This window comes from Rattus norvegicus, chromosome 1 (assembly GCF_036323735.1).
Source record: "Rattus norvegicus strain BN/NHsdMcwi chromosome 1, GRCr8, whole genome shotgun sequence".
Taxonomy (NCBI): domain Eukaryota; kingdom Metazoa; phylum Chordata; class Mammalia; order Rodentia; family Muridae; genus Rattus; species Rattus norvegicus.
Window position 1 is genome coordinate 255,024,775 of NC_086019.1, and position 23,281 is coordinate 255,048,055.

Here is a 23,281-nt window from a genome sequence, read left to right on the forward strand (position 1 = left end):
CAAGAGAGTCACTTGAGTGGAGGCCAGCCTGGGCAACAGTTTTTTTTTTTTTTGGTTCTTTTTTTCAGAGCTGGGGACCGAACCCAGGGCCTTGCGCTTCCTAGGTAAGCGCTCTACCACTGAGCTAAATCCCCAGCCCCAACAGTTTTAATAAAACAAGAAATGTGGGGGTTGGGGATTTAGCTCAGTGGTAGAGCGCTTGCCTAGCAAGCTCAAGGCCCTGGGTTCGGTCCTCAGCTCCAGGAAAAAAAAAAAAAAAAAAAAAGAAATGTGAGTACCAGTTAACAAGTGTCAACACTTGGTCACTTGGTATGTCTAATGGTAAGAAATCTTTTTTTAAAAGAAGGACAGCATTTTTTTTTTAAGATTTATTTATTTATTTATTTTATATATGTGAGTACATTGTAGCTATCTTCAGATAACCAGAAGAGGGCATCAGATCCCATTACAGATGGTTGTGAACCGCCATGTGGGTGCTGGGAATTGAACTCAGGACCTCTGGAAGAGCATTCAGTGCTCTTAACCACTGAGCCATCTCTCCAGCCCCAATGGTAAGAAATCTTAGTTACTGAGTTTCAGAGGTAGAGGTCATTTCTAGCAAAGTAACTAACAAAGTAACTGGAAAGTAACTTGATCAGTCAAGTGCTTGATGCCTCAACATTAAGAGCTGAGTTCAGTCTATAGCAGCCATAGAAGAAACCAGGCATGGTGCTGTGCACTTGTAATCCTAGTGCCTGAGAGGCACAGATAAGCAAATCCCTGAGGTTTTTCTGGCCAGCCAGCCTAGCCCTGTTTGCAAACCCAGGTCCCAGTGAGAGACTTTGTCTCAAAAGAGAAAAAATAAAATAAAATTTAAAAAAAAAAACCCGCAAAAAACGGAGGTGGCAGCTCCTGAGGAATAATAACAACAGAGTTCAACCTCTGGCCTTCACATATATGTACATGTGCGTCCTTCCTCTCAGACTAACAGTTTTACAAGAATTTTTTAAAGCTTAACTAAATATAGGAAGAGTTGATAGCTTTATATTTTACCCTTTATCTGCATAACAACTTGTTTTGTGCTTTCAATGAAGGTTTTATGTTCTTCCCCATTTATGTCCATTTCTAATCAAGCTTATTCAATATATGCATATGTGTTTGTATGTTCTGAATGTGATCACGCTTGTAAGTATGAGTGCAGGTGACCACAGAGTCTGGCAGTGAGCATCAGAGATCATGGAACTGGAGTGAAAGGTTGTTGTGAGCTGTCTGATGTGGGTGCTGGGGATCAAACTCAAATCCACTGGAAGCACAGAAAGCCCTTGTAACTGCTGAGCGCTCTCTCTCTTCCTCTCTCTCTCCCTCCCCCCCCCTCTCTGTGTGTGTGTGTGTGTGTGTGTGTGTGTGTGTGTGTGTAATTTTGGTGGCTAATACAAATAACATTTTCTCCATTATAATTTTATTTGTTTACTTTGAGATGATTATTTCCAGCTAAATTTCTACTTGCTTTACTATTACTGGGTACCTTCTCCTGTATTCCTGAAGTTGTTTTATTATATGCTCAGGACAAAAGGACTACTAGCTTTGGTTTTACCTGTTTATTGCTGTGCAGTAAATGACTCTAAAATTTCGTATCTAAAAACTACAATCATTTTGTCTTGCAATTCTTTAGGCTGTCTAGAACTCAGTTGGGCAGTTTTTCTAATTGTCTTTCTTGGAGCCTTTTATAGTAAAATATTTTCTGTGGTATAGTATGTTTAGTACCACATGTCTTCTTTTTGATAATACTTCAGTCTTCGAGGCTTTTTTCCCTTATGATGTATCTTTCCTTCAGGGTCAACTTTGCACACGACAGTTCATATCTCCAAAAGTTTCAATAAAAGTTTCAAGGCTTTTTTAATACATAGGCATGAAAATCCTAAATTCTGTCATTTCCAGATTCAAGATCTGCTTCATGTGGAGTATCATAATGTAGATTAGGCTTTGGAAACTCCCAAAATAGCTAGCATCTGTTAATTTGCCCTTCCCTTCTTCCTTTTATTTTTCCTGGTATCTGCATAGATCCTACCATAGTCTAGATTCCTGTAAGAATCTTTCATCTGGTCAACTTCTAGTACCAAATAGCTATATTTATTGTTATGAGCAAAAATCTGTTTGTAAAAGGTAGCAGAGGAAAACATTTTTAGTGTATCCATCTTCTCATTTGCTATCCTGAGTGAAGCATAACTCCTGTGAACAGGAATACAGAGTTCATTTGAGCATAAAATAGCAGGCAAGGAAACAGGTGTAGACGGACTTTGTTGTGAGTTCTGCCTACTCTCCAGGAAGACAGCCTCCCCCTCACCTCCCCAGCAGAGGTCTCTCCCCTTCCTTCATTACAGATCATCCTAAGATTTCTATCCTGTGCTGCTCCAAGTAGAAAGGAGAGAGTGTATACTTTTTCTTTTTCTACACAGTACTTTTTCCTACCCTGAGCTTGCTAACCTTCAGCTTCAGTATGCACCAAGGGCAGATGTATAGTCTTCCTCCCTTCCTGTCCCTCACTTAATCTGAAGGAAGGCAGCAGGTGACGGAATGCATAAAGCATGGGGGTGGGAGGCTGGGAGGCTGGGAGGGGAGGAGTTTTTTCTCACACGCACTGTGGATGTTGCTCAACCAAATGGTGTGAAATTGAGTCAGAGCTACAGCATGTGTTTCAATTTTCCAGGGAATTTCCTCTTCCTAACTGTAGGCTTAACCCTTTCTTTCGTTTAATGCCAAGAGCTACCTAAAAACACAAAATGGGTTGCATACAAGAAGGGAAAGAATGCTAAAATTCCACCAGGCCTCTCTGAGCTCAGCATCTCCAGCTTATTTGCTGCCCAATGGCTGTAGAAAAAGGTATAGGCTTCGAAGTCAGGTAGACATAGGTTCAAATCCAGTCTCTGGCAAACATGCTTTACAAAGTTCTTTTGAGAGTTAAATGAGTTAATGTATAAATGCCTTCCACAGTGTATACTTTGCACATAGTGCATACATGATTCATTTACAGTCTACCTTCTGGAAGTTTTTTCAGATAGTCTTGCCATGTGTATCCCAGGCTGATGTTGAACTTTCCGTGTCCCTCTGCCTCAGCCTCCCAGATACCGGGAATACAGGTGTACATCTCACTTGGCTACAGGGAAACTGTTGTGGTTCCATGATCACGTCAGTGCAGTCGTCAGAGCAGAGCAGTGGCAGCTCTGGGGCCAGAACTCTGACTTATCTATCCATCAATACTATGGCTGTAAATGAGGGTTTTCTCTTTTTAAAGATATTTCTATTGCATTTACTTATTGTGTGTACAGGTGTTAGGCATGCAGTGCTGAGGTAAAACGAAAGCTTGCTAGGGTTGATTCTCCTTCCAGATGGGTCCCAGGGGTAGCACTGAGGTCAGTAGTCTTGGTGGCAAGTACCCTGACTCACTGAGCCTAGCTAGTATCAAGTGGTGCAGGCATACAGGCCTGTGAGGCAGAAACTGAAGGCTCACAGCTCAGGCTTGTGCTAGGCCTCAGGGAGCTGGAGGCCTCCTGGGCTACTTTAGACCATCTCAAACAACAAGAGATAAGAGTCCAAGGGACCGCTTGCCTAGCAGGCGCAAGGCCCTGGGTTCGATCCCCAGCTCCGAAAAAAAAAAAAAAGAGTCCAAGGGACTCAGAGCTTTCTTCTGGTCTTCATAGGCACCTATGCTCATAATACGTACAATTAAAAATAAAATTTAAAGTGAAAGAAAATCACTTATTTTCCCAAAAATGTTGAAGGGGCACTGAGGTGGCAGCCCAGTCAGCTATTGAGCCTGTGCTGCCAGGATGGTGGATTGGGAAGCAAATCTGCCACTCTTCTGTCTTCATTCTTATTCCAGCTAGGGAGACTCATCCTGATGCTCCTGATACTTACTAATTAATTAATGTTGTTGTTGGGGGAAAGGCAAACCAAAATCTGACTTGTGTTAGACAAGTTCTCTACCAGTACACACACACACACATACACACACACACACACACACAACACACACACTCACACATACCTCTTTTTGTTTTTTGAGATGTAATTAACATACAATGAAATGTGAAAAATTTCAATATTCAGTTGGTATTGTATAAACCATATAAATACTGTTTAATACTTTTAAGAAAAGATACAGCTGGACATGATGATGCAGACCTGTAATTCCAGCACTTGGGAGACTAAAGTGGCAGAATTCTAGGTTTGAGTTGAGCCTGGGCTAAGAGTGAATTCCTGGCTAGTCTTAGCAGCATAGAGACTGACTCAAAAAAATCAGAAAAAAGACTGAACACTTTCATCACTCCCCAAGGTTCCCTCACACCTCCTTTGATTCATACAGCCTGTATTAGAAAAATCTATATCCTGTCACAATAGATTAATTTTGTTTTGAGATTTAATGCAGATGGGGTGGCTTGTATTTCATTTCTTCAAGTTTAGCATGGCTTTGGACTTAGATCTGTTATTAGATCAGTATTTCTTCCCCTAGACAGTGTTTAGTAACAGTATGACTAGATATGCTATAAGAAAGTGTATCTCATCTCTGATTGAAAGACTCTTCCATTGTTTCCAGTGTACGGTCATTACCACTGTTAATATTTCCCTATATTTTTGTCAGCTGTTTTAGTTTCTCTTGGATAAACAGGTAAGAGTAGAATCATCACATCCTACAGAGCATCTGTTTAGTTCAAAAAGAAACAGTTCTTCATGGCTCCCTCCCTCTCAGCTCTTCTTCTTCTTCCCTAAGGGACTGGGCTCTTTAATTTGAGGACTTGGCAGGAGAGAAGCAGTCACATCACCAGGGTCCCTGTTGCCAGAGCACAGTGGCCTGAACTGGACACTTAAAAAACTGAAACAGGTGTTTGAAACCCTACTCCTGCTTCTGCATTTGATGCCAACCCCCTGAGAGACTGTGAGAGGCTGGGGCTTTGCCAGGAGAACTCAGGGCGAATCAAATGTATGCTGGATTAGAGGCTTTTATGAGACTACAGCGCTAAGTGTGTGTTTTGTTTAAAGCAGGTTAAAAAACATTTTTATGTAGCAAATACTATTTTGTGAGGGGCAGGAGGCTATGTGCAGGTAAAAAGTCTTCCCTTACAGTTGCTTCTACCTTTCTACCTTTTATCCTTCAAGCTGTGCGTAATTGAGTCAGCATATTCCTTAGTAAAGTTAATCATTGCCAAAAACCCTTAGCCAGGTAGATTTGGTACCCTGTGTGTCAAACATGGGGCTACATTATGCCCTGTAAAATTATTTTATTTTGTTTGTTTGTTTGTGTTTTGTGTTTTTGTTGTTGTTGTTTTGTTTTATACAGTTCTGGCTGCCCTGGAACTTACTATGTAGACTAGACCATCCTTTAACAAACAGAGTTCTTCCTGCTCTGACTCTTGAGTGCTGGAATTAAGGATATACATCACCAGTCTTGACCCAATTCCTTATTTTTTTTGGATACTTTTATTTTAGCTAAGCCTTAGGATTTAATTCTCATATACTAGCAGTTAAAGCAGGAAACTGAAAGTAGGGTCTGAATTTCTAAAGCTAGGTGACTTAATATAGTGTGTTCAGTCGAGTTGAAACCAATATGAATATAATCTTACTTCTCCTCTTTCTTTCCCTCCTTTTCTCCTCTCATCCCTTTTCCTTTCAACAGAATCTCCCTGTGCAGCTTTGGCTGACCTGGAACTCACAGAGACTCACCTGCCTCTGCTTGCCAAGTGCTAACTTTGTAATCTGCTTGCTTATGTTTTGTTTTGTTTGTTTATTTTTCCAGACAGGATCTCTCTCTATATCTCTGTCTGTCCTGGAACTCACAATGTAGACCAGGATCTGCCTGCCTCTGCCTGCCCAGTGCTTGAGTTAAAGGTGTGCATCACTGCATCCGGCTATAATTTGTTTCTTCAAGGGCAGCTTCAACTGAAGATTTCAAAAGAAAGTTTCCAACTTTGAATCTTTATACCTGAGTAGGAGAGCCCAAGAAGAGAGGAATTTAGACTTTCCCTGCATGCCAACCTGGCCCTCCACAAACTCTTGAGAGGAAAAGCATTTCTGAATTGAGTTCCACTTTCGTAGACATCCATTCCCTGAGTTGATACAGAACATATTCAGACATTCATCTTAGAGCTGGCTACTGGGCCATACCATGTGGATGCTGGCCTTTTAACCCTTCCTTAGGGTTAAAAGGCCAAGATGATCTCAACCTTATTTTTTTTTTTCATTGAATTATCGTAAGCAAGGGTTTTTTTTTTTTTTTTTTTGATATATACGTCTGTGAAATTTAACAGTGAATTTGTAACTGCTGCTACAGACAGGATATAAAATAGTTTAATAGATTTCCTTTGCCTTCCTTTCAGCCACTAATCTGTTGTCTTTAACGTGGTTTTATCAATAAGCTCATATGAACAGAATCATGTTATACATTGAAACTGGCTTTATTCACTTACCATGATGCCATTGGGATTTACATACGCTGATGTATGTCAGTAGTTTGTCCCTGTTTACTGCTGAGTAACAGTCCGTTCTGTGTGTGTAGCATACTTTATCCACCCAGCAGGGAGACTTGAACTCTCCAGTTTACTACTAGAATTGCAATGAACATTTGATGTGGGTTTGTATTTGAAACAAGGTCTTGCCATGTAGCCCAGACTAGCTTGGATGAAACCTGGCATCCTCCTGTCTTAGCACTTTTGAGTGCTGGCATTACAAGCTTACTCTACCAACCTTTGCTTGATTATTTGTTGTTGTTTTTCTTTACTACAGGGTCCCTTGTAACTATGGCTGGCTTCATACTTACTATGTAGCCAGAGATTAAATTGAACTTCCTTCTTAAAATTATAAACTTTATATGTACAGGTATTTTGCCTGCATGCATATCTGTGCACCATGTTCATATAGTGCCCTTGGCATCCAGATGAGAGTGTCAGATCCCCTGGGATTGAAGTCATAGCTGCCGTGTGAGTGCTGGAAAAGCAACCTAGGGTCTCTGAAAGAGTAGCCAGTGCATTCTCTTAACCACTGAGCAAGCAATAGCTTCAGCCCCAGTTACCTTGAACTTCTTATCCCCCTGCCTCTACTTGAATAGGTGTTAGGATTACAAGTGAGCAACACACCACACCTTGTTTATGTGATACTGAGGTTCAATCCCAGGGCTGCATGCATGGTCAGCAAGTGTTCTACCAACTGAGCTACATCCCCTACCCATTTGTTTATGTGTGATTTATGTGTGATGTGCTTGTATAAGCATGTATATTCATGTGTATGGGCACATGTGTGTGTAGGCCAGAGGCTGATGTCAGCTAAGGACAGCTTCTTCCATTGTTCTGTACCTTATATGTGAGGGCAGGTCTCTCACTGGGGCCTAGGCTAGCCAGCCAGCTTGGTCTGGGGATCCCATGTTGTTGACTCCTGAGTTTTGTGACTACAGGCAGACTTCTGCACTCGCCCATCAGGAAGTGCTAATGTTCTCAGGTCTTCACTCTTGCATAGGGGGTATTTTAGTAACTGAGCCATTTCTTTATCCTCTGTGTTTGTCTGTTTTTCATTTTGTGTTTGTTTGTTTGTTTTGAGACAGGGTCTTATGATGTAGCCCCGGAATTTACTATAGACTAGGCTGGTCCCAAACTTACAGACATTTGCTTGCCTCTGCCTCCCAAGTCCTGGGATTAAAAGAGAGACCACCACATCCAGTTGTTTTTTATTTTTGACCAAGTTTAGTTTATGAATATTTACTTTTTTGTTTGTTTGTTTCAAGATACGGTCTCTATGTAGCTTTGGCTGACCTTGAACTCACTATATAGACCAGCTGGTCTTGAACTCAGAAATTAAAAGCATAGATTGTGTTTTGATTTAATGTCTGAATTCACTTGACCTTTTCCCCTATTCCTTTTTCTTTTTCTGAAAGATTTATGGATACGTAGTTTTTTTTTTGTTTTTGGTTTTTTTTTTTTAATTAACTTGAGTGTTTCTTATTTACATTTCGAGTGTTATTCCCTTTCCCGGTTTCCGGGCAAACATCCCCCTAATCCTTCCCCCTCCCCTTCTTTATGTGTGTTCCCCTCCCCATCCTCCCCTCATTGCCGCCCTCCCCCCAACAATCACGTTCACTGGGGGTTCAGTCTTAGCAGGACCAAGGCACTGGTGATCTTACTAGAATATTCATTGCTACCTATGAGGTCAGAGTCCAGGGTCAGTCCATGTATAGTCCTTAGGTAGTGGCTTAGTTGGAAGCTCTGGTTGCTTGGCATTGTTGTTCATAAGGGGTCTCGAGCTCCTTCAAGCTCTTCCAGTTCTTTCTTTGATTCCTTCAACGGGGGTCCCGTTCTCAGTTCAGTGGTTTGCTGCTGGCATTCGCCTCTGTATTTGCTGTATTCTGGCTGTGTCTCTCAGGAGCGATCTACATCCGGCTCCTGTCGGCCTGCACTTCTTTGCTTCATCCATCTTGTCTAATTGGATGGCTGGGATACATAGTTTTTAACTTCTGATCTTTCTGGTTTTTTAAGACAGGATCTTGTTATGTAGTTTGGCTGGCCTTAACCTGGCTCTATAACCCATGCTGGTCTTGACCATGCAGCCTCTGCCTCCTAAGTGCTGGAATTCTAGCTGTAAATCATCATACTCAGTCCTTACCAAGGTCTCTGCTGAACTGGTATCTGCTGAAATGAAAGGTTTAGGTATTTTGTATTTGGTTGTTCTGTTCTGACATTTCTCATTGAGTTGTCTTTCTTTTTAAATTGATGCAACCCGGTTACCCCTACACAAACCCCCCATCCCATCCCCTCTCTCCCTCCTTCCCTTTGCCTCTAGGAGGGTGCTCCTCTACCTACTCACCCACTCCTGCCTCACTGCTCTAGCATCCACCATCCCCCTATTGAGATGGGTGGGCAGCCCCGTCCCTTAACCGTGCCTGTCTACTGGACTTGGTCTCTACAGGTTCTCTCTCCCCTTCCTTCAGTGTTCTGGCTAACGTCATCACCCTTGGGTCCTGGGAACCCCTTGCTGCCCTGGCATCTGAGACTTTTTAGTGGCTGCCCTAGTTCCCCATCCCTCACTGCTACATATTTCTATTCTGTAGCATGAGCTCCCCAGCTTTTTCTTTTTAAGTATTACTGGTACTCTAGATCTCTAGTCTTTCTATTCCAATTTTAATGTACCCTTGTCTGCATTTACAAATAATCTGTTTTGGAATTTCAAAGAAATGCACTGACTATGCAGATGAGTTTGGGGAATGGCATCTCACACCACCCAACCTCCCACCCCCCACCTCACCCCACCCCCGTGCTGCTATGCCTTCCCATCTATGAACACTGCATGGCGGTCTATGTGTTCAGAGTCTTATTTCCTTACCAGTCGACTGTGGGGTCAGCATTCAGGTCTTTTGAGTGGTTTTTGAACTTGCACTTAGCTATTAGACTTCCACTTAAATATTTGCTGCTTCTTTTCTTTTTCCTTTTTTTTTAAATTTGTTTGTTTTCTAAAGATAGCGTCTCACCGTATAGTTCTGGCTGTCTTACAGGTGTTGAGGCAGAAGGTATGTGCTACCACACCTGGCTCTAAGTTTTTATCTTGGAGTATTTAGTTAATTGTTAGCATGTAGAAACAAGGTCTAGTTTTGTTATTTTGCTCTCATATCCTGTCAACCATGCTCAACTTGCTTATTCTGAGAAATAGGGGGACGTGTGTGTATCTATGTGTGTGTGTCTGTGTGTGTGTCTGTGTCCTAAAAGAGTTTTATTTCTTTGTTTTTAAATTACATTTTATATGCTTTTCTTGTTGCATAGGCCATTACTTTTAGATCTATGAAAGTTGACAACTTGCTATTCTCACTTTTAGGCTGAATGCATTTGGAATTTACCCTACAGTATAGCAACTATGAGTTGTTTGTTGTTTTTTTTTTGTGGGTGTTAGTTCTGATAAATGGAGGTTATGTTTTGTCAGATACCTTTATCAGTTGACATGATGATGTATTTTTCTTCTTGAAGATGTTGATATGTTAAAGTGATTTCTGATACTGACTCTACCTTGCAATCTCAGGATAGCCTCAGTTAATCTTGGCATGGTGCTTTCCTGGAATATTGTTACATTGAATTAGCTAAGCTTCTTAAATGAAAAGTCAGTGAAAGAAGCAAGAGTGATACTGTCTGTTCAGGGACCTAGACAACGTCCTGGAGACATTCAGGAAGCTCTGGATATGCTTCTGAGGGAGAATACAGATTCAGTTATCAAATGAGAGACGAAGTAGTATCCTTTTAACATGCCACATTCCTCATCTACCAAATGAAGCAGTTACTCTATGGCTGCTAAGATATGTTCATTCCAGTATTTTATTCTGTAAATCATGGCTTCATAGGAACTTAGCAAGTAGAAAAACAGAAGGGGTAGATTTTATTTGTTTAGTTGGTTTTGGTTTTCTAGACAGAGTTTCTCTATGTAGCCCTGGCTGTCCTAGAGCTTACCTTGTAGACCCTGTTTCCCAAGTGCTGGGATTAAAGGCATGAGCTTTTACCACCACCGCCACCACTGGCGATTTTAATTTTTTTAATGAGCCCACCAGGAATCTTCACTGTCACCCAACTCCATCACTTTCCACAAGAAAAAAAAGATTCATGATGTATACATACAGATAACTTCCCCAAAGAAGCTTTTCCTTCATGGAAGTGGAGGTTTAAGCTCCATATTCAGCTACTGATGGCCAGGGGCACCAGAGAAGCTCTAGCAGGGGCACCTTCTGGTTGTGCGGGACAGGGCATCTGGGAGAACTTTACTAACTTAAAGGTTACATCTTTGTACATGTGCAATTAATAGACAGACTAGAACATGAACAATTAATCCCAGTGCAGTGTGCAGATGTACTTCCAAAGTATCTGCTAACATTATTAATTATGACATTAAAATTATATTTTTAAAAATATAAACTTGGTTTGGTTTAAGACAGGATTTCCCTGTGTAGTTCAAAATACAAAATGACTCCTTTTTTTTTAAGATTTATTTATTTTATTTATATGTTAGTACACTGTAGTTCTCTTCAGACACTTCAGAAGAGAGCATCCCATTACAGATGGTTGTGAGCCACCATGTGGTTGCTGGGAATTGAACTCAGGACCTCTGGAAGAGCAGTCAGTGCTCTTAACCGCTGAGCCATCTCTCCAGCCCCACAAAATCACTCCTTAGCTAGGATTATAGACATAAACCATCATACCCAGCTTATTACCAAATGCTAATCTGTCACATTGTTAATACCATCTCTCAATTTCTGTCTTTCTCATTGTATATCAAGCAATAGTTTATAGCCTATATTGGTTTATAATATTCTAGAAAAATTATAATTTTTAATTTACATTCTAGAAAATATTCCAAATCCTAGAATATTATAGGAAAACTAGACCCTAAATTATTTTACTGGATGGAGTGATTTGTACAATGACACAAGCCAATTAGTGTTAGATCTGAGTAGGACTTAACCCTAAGTTCTGCAACTTAGTAGCTGTGTCACTTTGGTTATTTAACTTCTCTAAGTGTCTCATTTTATCAAATGAGTGAATTAAGACAGATGTGTTGGTGTAAACCTTTAATTCTAGCACTCAGGAGGAATTAGAGGCCAACCTGGTCTAAATAGCATATACCAAGCCAGCCAAGGATTTATAATGAGATTATCTTAGAAAACAATTCATATTCATGAGGCTGGAAAGGTGGCTCAGTGGTTACGGGCACTTGCTGCTCTTCTAGGGGACCGAAGACATCCAAGTCAGGCAGCTTAGAACAACCCGGATCTCCAGCTCCATGGGATCTGAGGCTTTCTTCTGTCCTCTATGAGCATATATGCATAAACTCACACATAAACAAAAACAAAAATATGTATTTTTAAAGATTTATTTATGTATTATGTATAAATACACTGTAGCTGTCTTCAGACACACCAGAAGAGGGCATCTGATCTTATTACAGATGGTTGTGAGCCACCATGTGGTTGCTGAAATTTGAACTCAGGATCTCTGGAAAAGCAGTCAGTGCTCTTAACTGCTGAGCCATCTCTCCAGCCTGTATTTTTTTAAATACACAAACATACACAGATTTAGGAAAGGTAGAAAGTGCTACTTTTAAAAAAAATGTTCATTTTGTTTTTTCTTTTTTTTTTTTTTTTTTTTTGTTCTTTTTTTTTCGGAGCTGGGGACCGAACCCAGGGCCTTGCGCTTCCTAGGCAAGCGCTCTACCACTGAGCTAAATCCCCAGCCCCTGTTTTGTTTTTTCAAGACAGGATTTCTCTGTGTTGTTCTGGCTGTCCTGGTGAGAGGCCAAACCTGCTCCATCTTGGGACAGGCTTCTACCTTAAGAGAAATATCACCTGCGCTGAACCCAGGCTGTCCCCAAGTATCAGGAAGGACCCCACGCTTGTCCTTGGCCCACACGCCAGAGTTACTCCCTAGCTCCTTTCTAGCAACTGTCAATCAAATGGTCTGCTTGTTTCAAATGTACTTTCAGACTGCTTGTGGTTGTTCAGGGCTTTGCTTCAGAACACCCACCTGTCGGTTTACAGTAGTCATACAACTAGATGCTTGCCAGGCCGAAACCTTCTCGCTTGCTTGCCGTTTCCTATAAAGCCTTGTCCTGAAAGCTCAACGCTGCATCCTCCTGTTCTACTGCATTAGAGACAGTGGTATGACCCAAGGTCCAGCTTGTAAATGAAGATCCTGGTGCAGTGGCATCAGAGTCGGCTCCTGGGTGATCTTTTGGGGTTCATGAGCACTTTCTGGCACAACACTGGAACTCACTCTGTAAATCAGGCTGGACTTGAACTTGGAGATCTGTCTGCTTCTGCCTCCTAAATATTGAGACTAAGGGCATGCTCCACGACCATCCTACCAATAGCAATTTTTTTTAAATCACTTACTGATTTCTTTATTTTGGTTTTGGTTTTGGTTTTGGTTTTTTTTTTTTTTTTTTTTTTTTTGTATCCCTGGAGTGACCTAGAACTTGCTCTGTAGACCAGGCTGGCCTCCTGAGTGCTGGGATTAAAGGTGTACACTACCACTGCCCAATTTTTTTTTTAATTTACTTAAAACTTAAAATAAACAAGCTATGTAACAGTAGAGAACTTTGGACTAGGACTCTAGGGCTAAAAAAAACCCTAAATAATAAGATCTTATTGTACTTATCGTACACTTTATTTCATGTATTATGCCCTGTATATATGCAAAGTGGGAAAAGGGGTACAAGTTGCCTATCATATAATACATAGTGGTTTTTTAATGAATGTTAGCTGGTATTTAATTTTGTGTTTGTTGTTTTATTATATAGGGTTTTTTTATGCAGTTCATTGGTCCTGAACTCCATATTCTTATGTCTCATCCAGAGCCCTGGGATTTCAGACTTCTAGATCTTAAAAGGAATAGAAGTTAAAGATAAATTCCAAGATACCAGATAACTTATGGCTCTTTTAATTCCTATCCAATCCAAGGTATACATATATCAGAGATAGGAACTGGGTTTTTTGTTTCTTTTCTAGATCATTAGTCTTGGGAAATATTGATTTCTTACTGCTTGGCAGGATTGTACTTATTGTGAGGGCTATACCTAGTGCTCCAGAGCTGTTGATGGCACCTTCTTGATTGGACTGTTCATGGCCTTTTTAGAAGAGAGAAAGATAGTAAGAATAGCCACTATTATACCTAGCCAATAACCTCATCTTTTTCTCTTTGTAATCTTCATTTTTGTAGATTAAAAAAAATGAAACTAAGAAGAATAAGGAGACATACTGTTAAGATCATAAAACTAATGAGTGTCAAAAGCTGCAGTTAAATCTTGGTCCATCTGACTCCAAAAGCTATCTATGCCACTTAGTCATTCAACTTTATTGCCTCCTATGAAACTACGGCAGAAAGAAAGGTTTCTAGTGGTCTGCTTTCAAGATTGGCCCTCCTGAAGACTAGATTTACTTGGATATTTTTTAGAGTCCTTTAGAAGAAAAGTATCGTGATGCTGCTCATAGTAGGCATACTGAGTAATTTCACAAGGAGATATGTGACACCATAGAGGAGCAGCCAGAATTCCAACCCTGGAAAACCGCAACCTTAAGGCACAAACAGTCCAGTAAACAAAGAATGTGGATTAGGTGTAGGGTTCTCTGAAGGTGACTGGTGCATGTTCTTGAATTGGAGAAACAGTTTTAAGGAGGGAAATCCAAGCCCTGCTGGTGAAAGAAGTTGTGGGGTTCTCTTAAAATCAACTACAGTTTCAATTTCTGACTAGTCAAGGCCACTAATTGTAGAGTCTCAAAGGTCAGATTAACCTAGGGCAGAAGGCAAACTTCTTGAGGTGACTTATTATATTGTTCTTATAACTTGCTCAGCACAGTGAACAGGAAGCTTGACTACCTGTATTAGGACATTAAAACAGAGAAGTCACACTTTGCCCCTAGTATAAATCTGAGAATCCACCCGTGTCCACCAACTCTGTCTTCTCAAATAATTGGTGACCTGACCAAAGGGGAGATGAATCTGACACTGTTTTCTCAGGTCAGAGCATGTGGCTTCAAGCATTGCCCTCCGACAAAAGAGGACACTCCTAGCCTGCTCTTCTGGTGCACACTGCCCTCCCAGGAAGGGTGTTCTCAGCTGCAGTAGCTTTTTCTCATTTGGCCAGCATCAGGCTGACACATTCCTGAACCAAAATGCACACATAAGCTGCTTTCCCTGGTCGTGAAGCTCTTCACTCCTGAGTGACTCTTATCAGGGGCAGTTAGGCATTCTCAATTGGATTACGCTGACAAGGAAAAGGCCTGGGGTATGTTATTTCAACACCATTTAGCTTCAGAAATGCCTGTCTCGACCCTTTTGCCCTCAGAGTCTACTTCTCTCTTCTTGCTTTCTATAGGGTCATCTGCCTGCCTTCATCATAGCTCTTCATCCTACAAATATTGACCTAGGTTTCTAGAGGCAGGATCATTCACAAATGAATCACACTGACGAAACCTGTACCATTCCACGATAGAAACAGAAGTTGCTCATTTAACCCTCTCGACATGTCTATATCTGGAGGCATATGGCAGAATTATTTGAGCACAACTCCTGTTTAGTTTTTCTGTCTCTCCTGGCACTTTCAAACTTAGCAGGGATTGTTAGGTCACCATATTCTACTTTTTTCACTGTGATATTTTTTTTTCAAGATTATATTTCTTCTGAAAGTCAGAGCTTGAGAATAGCCTACAAATGAAATTTCTGGGGTGCTGGAAGTTTAGTAGTTAGGAGCTATGAGGTTTTTGGTCACCAGGGGACATAAAGAGTAGTGGTCCAAGCCTAGTAGACTATCTTAAAAAAAGAGGTGTGGGGGTTGGGGATTTAGCTCAGTGGTAGAGCGCTTGCTAGGCCCTGGGTTCGGTCCCCACCTCCGAAAAAAAGAAAAGGAAAAAAAAAAAAAAAAAAAGAGGTGGTGGGGACAGGCACCAGGCAGTGGTGACATATTCCTTTAATCTCAGCCCTGGGAGGCAGAGGAGGTGGATCTCTGTGAGCTTGACCTATAGAGTGAGTTCCAGGATAGCCAGGGCTACACAGAGAACCTGTTTCAAAACAGAGTTGTGTTCCAACTTGGGCATGATGACATGTGCCTGTGATGCAGGAGGCTGAAATAGCAGGTTGCCATGAGATCAAGGCCAGCAAGTATACCAACCTGGATGACATAACATTCAAAAAAGAAAAATTCTGGTCCACTTTAACATTCAGGGCGCTAAGACAGGAGACATAAGGACCCTACCTTGTGGTGGTACATAACAAGTGTAAGGCCAGCCTGAGCTGTACAGGACAACCCTGTCTTCAGGATCTGTGCCGCTGAAGCAAGCACAAGAGCAGCTCTATCTTTCAAAAGAAACAAAACAAAACCAAAAAAAAGAAAAGAAAAAACCAATGCATGATTGTAAAGGAGGAGCTATCATATGCTGTCTTTACCTCTGGTCATTAACTTTACGATTATCCAGACCTGTGAATGGTCAAGTGAATGGCGTATAGACTGGGTTTTAGAAACAGTTGATTCCAGAAAAAAAAATGCCAAAGTCATCTTCCACTAACCCGTAATTCCTAATCCTAAACTGATGGAGCAAACCTAGGCAGGCCTTGCAACCTTGCCGTATTCTATCAGAGACATGAAATAAAGAAATGCACTAGGCCAAGTCTAGGTTCCAGTACTAACCCTGTGACCTTGTGCAAATGTTTCACTTTTCTGATCCATAGTGTCTTCATCTACAGGGATTTTTCTAATGAAGGCAGGAGGAGTTTTTTTAATGGCTCCTTAAAGAGCTAAAACTTAAGATTATAAATGCCAAGTGAAGTATAATTTTTGAGTAAATGCACACAACTCTAACAAAGTCAGCTGCAGGAGACAGTAGGCCCCATTTAGGTTCTGACAGTGGCCTGTTGCTTTGTTTTTTCTCCCAGCTCTTACCTACTAGTTTGCCTAGCATATGTCCACTTTTCAGTCCGTTGCTTGTGGTGCTGTGGACTTGGGAGGAGGGCACAGGAGAGCTGGTGATGATCTTTGGTATTCTGATTTAGGAGTGAAGCCATGGGGCTGGAGAGATAACTTAGTGGTTAAGGACACTTGCTCTTTCAGAGGACCCAAGCTTGGCTCTCACCAGTCACATCAGGCAGCTCACAACTGTCTGTAATTCCAGTTCCACTTGCTCCCAATACTTTTGGCCTAGAAGACACCTGTACTCACTTATACATACTCACACGTAGCCAAACATACCTACACATAATTAATAATAATGATAGGCATCTGTCTTTAATCCCAGCATTTGGGAGTCAGAGGCAGGTGATCTCTGTGCATTTGAGGCTAGCCTGGTCTACAGAATGAGTTCCAGGAAAGCCAGGACTACAGAAACCCTGTCTTGAAAAAGAAAAAACAATATTTTTTTTAAAGAGTGAACATAAGCCAGGTAGTAGTGGTGGTACATGCTGGTTCTCTATGAATTCGAAGCCAGTCAATCTATAGAGTAAATTCCAGGACAGCCAGAGCTACATAGAGAAATCTTGTCTCAAAAAGCCAAAAAAAAAAGAAAAAAAAAAAAAGAAAAAAAAAAGCAAAGCCATGTGTGATGTGTGATGGAGTACGTCTGTATCTCAGCACCCTGGAGGCAGAGGCACGCAGTTCTCTATGAGTCTGAGAGCTGGCCTGCTCCATATAGGGTCCAGAACTACATAGGGCTACATAAAGAAACTCTTTCTCAAAAAAATATGTAATGATTAATTTTTTATTAAATTAAAATTTAAAAAATATTTCAGGGCTGGAGATATGGCTCAGCAGTTAAGAGAGCATGAGCATCAGGCACACATATGGTATACAGACATACATGCAGACAAATACTCACAAATATAAAATAGAAACAAATAAATTTTTCAACAAAAAAAATAAAAGAAAGGCAAGTTAGGGGTTTGCCCTCAGACCTACACACATACACACACAGAATAAGTGAATAAATTAATTTTTCAAATAAAAATTTTAAAGATTTATGCGTATGTATTTGCTTGGGTGTAAATGCCACCTGCCACCTGTGTGCAGGTGCCCATAGAGGCCAGAAGATGATATCAGAACCCCAGGAATTGGAGTTACATCTCTCAAGCCTCCAAGACAAACTTTTTCATAAAGTAAAATTAAAAATGTTTTGGAAGATATTCACATTTTAATCTGTCAACTGACCCAACTTGGGTTTTGTTTTTAAACATTTTTGTTACTTTAGGAATTCTACTTTTTAATTAATATAATTGATTGATTGATTGGTACTGGGAATCGAAGCCAGGACCTTGCAGATATTAGGCAAGGACTCTTCCACTGAGCTGCATCACCAGCCTTAGCTCACTCATTGTTGGGACAGAGTCTCACTAAATTCCCCTGGCTAGTCTTGAACTCCATTTGTAGCTCAACCAGGCTTTGCTAATATAAACCTCTTATCTCTGTCTCTTAAGTGACATCGATTATAGGCGTGAGCCATCACAACCATCTCCAATTTGGTTGAGTGGATAGACTCTGATTAAACACAAGTGATTCCTCAACTTGCACATTGAAGGGTTAATGTCCAAAGGTATGGGGATTAGAAATCATAAATATATATTTCCTCTGTCGTTGATAATTTACAGGCCATGCTCACGAGTCCCCAGAAATGATAGAGTCAGAAATGACATAGAAACTCATCCTTCACAGATATCTGCCACAAAAAGTCTCAAGATAACCAGTGAAGAAAAGGGCTCTTGTGTGCACTCTGTGGCTGGACCACCTTGTCAGACAAAGCTTCAACCATCATTCTGTCCTTGCAGCATAACTTTCCCTATGGTGAGATTAGAGGATGTGAAACAAAGTCCAATCATACATGGGCCAACAACAGACTGCTTTTGGTAAACCTCTGTGCCTGAAGTACTTGTATGATATTCTGCACTTAAGTAGGGTTACCCAGTCCTGCTTGAGATCACATTTAACTTCCCCTTTAAAGAGGTAGAACATGCTGGAGAGATGGCTCCGTGGTTGGAGTACTTGTTTCTCTTGCAGAAGACCCAGGTTCAGTTTCCATAACCCACATAGTGGATCAAAGCCATCTGTAATTCCCTCTGCAGACCTCTGAGGGCACTAGGCTCACACATGGCACACAGTCATACATGTAGGCAAAACACTCATACATAAAAATGAGATTAACCTTAAAAAATTAAAAAGATAAGACAAGAGCTTAAGGGCAGGAAAGGAAACAAGGAAAACTCTTTCTGTCTGTCGGTGCAGTGCATAAATCCTGATTGGGACAGCAGTAGGGGTTGGCTCACTGAGTTCACCTCTGCTAGATGACAAGGGCAGCTGGCTACTAGAGGTACTACCTGTCACTTCATGCAAGTCCTGTTCCATTGTCTGGGAAAAGGACTTCAATGCCTTTGACACCAACAGTAAACTACATGGGTCATTAAATATTTTTCAAGATAATTTTGGTGTTGTATATCCTATAATCTGAGCTTCAGGAGGTTGAAAAAGAAGGATCCACTGAGCCCAGGAGTTTGAGACCAGCCTAGGCAACATTAGTGAGACAGGTCATACTTACACCACTTTCTTCTCTCAGTAACTAAGACACAATACCACCACTTCCATGTTTCTCTAAGAAGTAAGGGAAGACTTCCATAGAGTGTGATACCCAAGGTCATACAATACAGGAAAACAGAATTTGAATGTAGGTCTTGCTAACTCCAAAGCCAGAGTGCATAAACACTGTATTACATTCTTTAAAAGTATACCAAAGTATTTCTTTCTCTTTAAGGAACAATTTTTAAGGGATTTGTTTGTTTTTATTTAATGTACATTGATGTTTTGCCTCCATGTCTGACTGTGTTTGGGTGCCAGGGAACTGGAGTTGCAGTTGTGACCTGCTTTGTGAATGATGGGAATTGAACCCAGATCCCCTAAAAGAACAGACAGTGCTCCTAACTGCTGAGCCATCTCTCCAACCCCAGTACCAAATTCTTTCTATAGGGTGACTAAGTATGACTAAAATAACAAATAAAATTTTATAGCTCAACTATCCTAGGATTTAGTTTCTTCTGTTCCTCTTCTACCAGTGGCTATACACTGTTATTGATTGGAGTACTGCCCTCTAAATTAAGCCTTAGGTTTGTCCAGGTTTGCTCCTAATCCAGGAGGGAGAGCAAGGCCCCTTTAACAAGGCCAGCAGTCTAAATGAGGCCCATAGGGACTGTCCTCAAATATCAGCTTGAGGACAGACTGAGCCATCTTCCTCCCTAGAGCACAAGTTTGATGTGTGAGCTTTAAACACTAGGTTTTTTTTTTTTCTTCTAGAGGGAACAAGTGAGCAATTGGTGTGTAACATGCAGGCAGGCTAAAGCTGTAGTCCTTACTCTGCATGCACTATTACCACCAAGCGTAGACTCAGGCAGGCAGCTTCAAAGCCCAGGAGAAATTAACAACGTGTGTTGTCCTACTTTATAGCTGGTGTGTCCCAGCTTTATGCAGCTGTTATACTTGGAGCAGCTTTTCGGTCAAAATTCCTCTTATCTAGTAAAAAGTTTCACTCGTCAATAGGAGCAAGAAGAGAAGATACTTTATAAGTTTATTATTAATTACTACCCTGTTTGGTATCTACAGAGGACTTAAATAGGAGATACAAAAAGAAAACTCCAAACTGATATTAGCAAAATCTCTAGCTAATGAACGAGCCTGAGAGGTCAGCAGCCAAAGCCAAGAAGAACTAGAATATCAGGAGCAACCTCTCCTCATCCATTAAGCTTGGAAAATCCCGCTTACTCCCTTCTCTTCAACAACCAGAAATGTTACTACAGCAGAGCATCAGGAGTTCTTAGACCAATATGGAGGAGTTTTGAGTGCTTCTGCTCCCCTCATGCAAGAACTTGTGATAAAGGGACATTTCCACTTTACCTATGGGGAAACAAAAGCACCCAAACTGTAATCCTGAGCTTACACGTGTCTGTGAGGAAATGGTAAACACAGATACAATCCATGAAATAAATATTGATAATTGGGTTCCAGAGGATGGTGGCAGTACGCACCTTTAACTCCAGCATGGGGCTCTGAGTGAGTTTGAGGCTAGTCTACAGAGCGAATTCTAGAATAGTCAGGGTTATACAGAGAAACCCTGCTTAAAATAAATAAATATGAAGAAAATATGTCTGCTGTATAGATATGTAAAGAATGGAAATAATTGTATCATCAGTAAAGACTGGAATTCAAATGAGATAAAGTTTCTAGCGCAGCGGTGCTCAGTCTTCCCAGCACCTCCACCCTTTAAAAATACAGTTCAGTTCTGCGTGCTATGCTGACCGCTAGCCACAGAACTATTTCTGTGTTACTTTATAACTGTGCTGCTGTTATGAATCGTAATATGAATATCTGTGTTTTCTAATGTTCCTAGGCAACCCCTGTGAAAGGGTTGTTCTACCTGTCAAGGGGTCATGACCTCGAACCGTTGCTCTAAATGGACAGTGGGAGAACTGGAGAACCTGATGCCCTCAGCCAGTGGAGGAGTAAAGACTATAGAACATGCATGGAGAATAGAATAATGTTTAGCAGTAAATAGAGACAAACCACGTATGCAACAGCTGGGATAAATATCTCATGGATACCAAACATGGTTGTGTTTTAGATGACTTGGTCTTTAGACCAAGTAAACATGGTACCTTTGTGTTTCTAGAGTAGCAAGAGAAGATGATTTTAATTTTCAATTTTACCCAGGTCTTGTGCTTGTGTAGCCATTTCCCCATCTAATTGTACATTTTCTTAAATATATTAAATGCTATATATTTCACCCTTTCTAAATATATCCTCTCTACCTTAATGTCTATTAACGTACGTGTGCCTGGTCACACACACATTTCTCTTTAATTTATCTGTAAGTCATCAATCTCTAGATGGACCCAGTAGGGAATGAGAAGCAGATTTTGTACAGCTGATGTGATCACTCTACAGACAGCCTTGGAAAATACTACCCAATCTGCCAGTTAATTAAAGTGTTAATCTGAGAAGCAGCCGGCCCAGAAAATGTTTACTCAGAGGAAAGGTAGGGACTAAGTAAGGAGTGCCCTATATTTGCATGAAAATGAAGGTTCATAAGGATGAGCACACACACACACACACACACACACACACACACACACACACACACACACACACACACACTACCTTCATTCCCCTCAGTCTCTAAGGTGGGATAGCCTTGATCATATCCCTAAAAGATTCTGGCCTGTTTAGGAATACTAAAAGGAAACTAGCTCTGAAAGCTCAAACCACAGTAGAGTATAAGGAAGCGAATTTAACCCTCAGCAAAGTCAAGTAGGCAGGAAGTCCAGAGTAGTGCTTGACCTAGAATGAAATCTGCTGCAGTAGATGTATGTGCTGGCAGTGAGGTAGGGTAGATATGTGCTTTGGGAACTATAGAACCATGTAGATCCTAACTTTGAGTATTGTGTGATTTAAGGCCAATCACTGTCTTATCTAAACCGTACTTTTCTCAGTCTGTGATGCCCCTTCATGTCAGGACAGTTAGCAGACTGTGTGCTCTGGGGAGGAAGGGAGGAAGGGAGGAAGGGAGGGAGGGAGAGATAGAGGGAGGGAGGGAGGGAAGAAGGAAGGAAGAGGAGAGAGAGAGTGGTTAGGACTTTTCCAAGATTACAAACTGTCACTGTAACTGGAGGCTGTTTCGCCTTTTGCTTATTTCAGGCTTCCTTTTCATTGGGGGACTAAAACCAGGTTTTCCTCACTCCCGGGAATTTCTTTAGTTATATTATCTGTAACAAGGTAAAACTCACCTGTGTGTCACTGAAGAAATGATGAAATGGATATAGAAAATTAACTCATGCTATTTGGTTATATTAAGTAAGTATTATTAGTTTCTTTCCTTTTTTTATTTTGTTGTGTTTTTGAAACAGTGGACTGCTGTGTAGTCCTGGCTGGCCTGAAACTTGCTTTGTAACTGAGGCTTCCTTCAAACATGTAATGATTTTCCTACTTCTGCCTCCTGAAAACTGGGATTAGAATATGAATCATCCAAGCTTAAGAGATGCCACCGAAGGGGAAAAGTGGTTCTGGAAAAGGAGGGAAAGGAAGTACAGCCTCTGGGGGTGACAATGCTGACAAGTCTCAGGGTCCTAAAGGTGGTGGCAATTCAGTAAAGGTCAGACACATTCTGTGTGGAAAAACATGGGAAAATCATGGAAGCCATGGAAAAGTTTAAGTCTGGGATGAGATCCAGTGAAGTGTCCACACAATACAGCAAGGATACAGCCAGACAAGGGGGTGACTTGGGTTGGATGACCGGAGGATCCATGGTGGGGCCATTTCAAGAAGCAGCCTTTGCCTTGCCTGTAAGTGGGATGGATAAGCCTGTGTTTACAGACCCACAGGTAAGACAACATTTGGATATCATATTATTATGGTTGAAGGAAGAAAATAAATCACATGAAAGACTGAAAAAAAAAAAGAATGTGAGTTGTCACACCTGATGCCCGACTCTTGTTAATGTTTTTGATTATGCTCAAGTGCTGAGAATGTAGCTCACTGGAAGATAGTTGCATAGCATATGCAGTGTCCTGGACTCAATCTCATGCATACACACAACAGTAATGACGCAGTATTCCTTATGACAGAAAACTCACCATTCTAATAATCCTTTATTTTAGGGGGAAGAAGTTTGACCCAAACAAAAAGACCTCTAACTTCATTCAACAGACAAAAATGAACTCTCGCCAGGATTTTTTTGTTAGTGTCTTTTCATTTTTGATTTGTGTGTGTTTGTTTTTCT

At 41.0% G+C, this 23,281-nt stretch overlaps 1 protein-coding gene and 1 pseudogene across 13 annotated transcripts in view; both read left to right on the forward strand.

The window, feature by feature from the left end:
* The window catches only part of Gbf1 (golgi brefeldin A resistant guanine nucleotide exchange factor 1), a 128,696-nt gene that overhangs the window by 64,991 nt on the left and 40,424 nt on the right, over positions 1-23,281 (forward strand). The window lies entirely within an intron of this gene.
* Positions 173-23,280, forward strand: Pin4-ps7 (peptidylprolyl cis/trans isomerase, NIMA-interacting 4, pseudogene 7; annotated as a pseudogene).